The sequence below is a fragment of the Frankliniella occidentalis genome, unplaced genomic scaffold (genome assembly GCF_000697945.3).
Source record: "Frankliniella occidentalis isolate FOCC.00 unplaced genomic scaffold, Focc_3.1 Scaffold124, whole genome shotgun sequence".
In the NCBI taxonomy this organism is placed as follows: Eukaryota; Metazoa; Arthropoda; class Insecta; order Thysanoptera; family Thripidae; genus Frankliniella; species Frankliniella occidentalis.
The window spans coordinates 225881-227716 of record NW_026267251.1 but is presented as its reverse complement, the minus strand read 5'-3'; positions in this window follow the sequence as shown (position 1 = coordinate 227716).

The window sequence follows — 1836 nt, the reverse complement described above, 5'->3', positions numbered from 1 at the left end:
AGAGAGAGAGAGAGAGAGAGAGAGAGAGAGAGAGAGAGAGAGAGAGACTATGTGTGAGTGTGTGCCGCCTGTCTGCGAGCGCCAAGTTTGTCTAGCCATTCGCACTGCTGCATTTCGCGTCCAGAGTTCACTTCGAACACCGAAACGGAAACATCACTGACAACAAAAAAAAAAGTAGAAAGTAAATAACCGAGCGACCGTGGCGGAAGTACACACAGCAAACGTGGGGGATGTAGGGAGGGGAAGGGCACGTAGGTAGTCTCTCACAGCTATCACTCGTCAACGTAGTGTTTGGGGAGGGGGGGGGGAATGAGCTAGGACACGGGGGGCTTTCTGTGTGTCGCGCGCGGGCGGCGGACACGTGGCCGGCCTATCGGTAATTGATTACACATTAATGTGCGAACAAGTCTGGGGGCCGCCGCTGCGAGCACCCCGGGAAATGGTTCTCAATGATTCAAGCAATTAAGGATAAGGAAACCTTAAAAACTTTCCAAAAAACGATGAAGTTTTTCCTTTCGAACATTTCTTTGAGTTTAAATGATAGTTTCCTAATCCTCTAGTTTACAAGGGCCTTATAAACTCGTTTTGTGTACAGGGCTTGGCTTGAAGAACGCAAACATTTCCGCGAAGTCAGAGAGCGCGATCTCCGCGAGGTCACTGATAGAAACAGCTAGCGCGGCTCTGTCTCGGCTCCACGCAGGGCCCCCAGCAGGGCCCCAGCACCCAGCAGCTCCCCCGACCCAGCGCCCCTGAACTCTCTGCGACGGCTGCTCGGCTTTCATTTCTCCCAGTTAAAGTGGAGAGTTTGGTGCGAGTTTGCCGGTGGCGCTGGCGCCGACACCCGACCGTATACAGCCGGTGGTACACGGCACTCTTCAGCCCGCTTCAGCCCCCCTGCAAATCCAGCTTTTACTTCGCGTGTAGTGCACTTCGGGAATGACGAAGGAAGAATGGAACGGCAGGTATAGAGGGAAACGTTCCCGATTGGTCGAGAGCTACCCGCCTCGGCGTCACGTGCCGGTGGTGGGGGTAAACGCTCGACCAATCAGGGACCTCCATTCCCACCCGTCATTAGTTCTCCCTTGAAAAAGAATATAGCGGTGTCCTGTCCCTCTCACACCTTACCGAAGACGTCTCGCGAGCAACAGGGAACGTTACACTATTTTGTTTTGCTCATTTTTTCTTCCTCCAGTAGGTAACGTCCAGAAAGTACGCTCGTTTTTTTTTTTCAGACCCGTTCTGAGCATTTAGGGAGCTCAGCGCCTGCGATGCTCGGGGTAGGCCACCCTGCAGTACACGCATGCACTGCAGGCAAGATGCTTGCCTACCCAGCAGGCGCTATGGGAGCTTACAGAAGCTGAACTCGGGAGGTGTTCGTAGCTGCGAGCTGCGAACGGCTGAGAATGGCTGACGACCTTTTCGTACGGGCAGAGGGAGTTGGGCAAACCCACAACACTGCGGCGTCCTTCTTCGAGGTACCCGGCGACCCGCCCGCGACCACCAGGCCATGGCGGAGTCGGGGTGTGCGGGCCGGGCCGGGCGGGGCGTGCCCGCTGAGCAGTGGGGGACGCAGCAGGAGAGTGCTTCCAGCGAGCTTCTAGCCATGTTCCCCTGCGCACTTCCGTTCTCCGCTCAAGAACAGAATTTTCTATTCCCGCATCGCGCGCGTTTTGCGACGCGACAGATGATGCGGGGTGGTACGGGCCTGCGAGAGTGCGGGGTTTGATGGTATTCTTCTCGAGCGTTCTGCACTGGAATGGGACTTTTGGCGGGCTGGAGTGACAGTGACAGCGACGTTCACGGCATGAATAAAAAGGAACAATCCCCTGCCCCCCC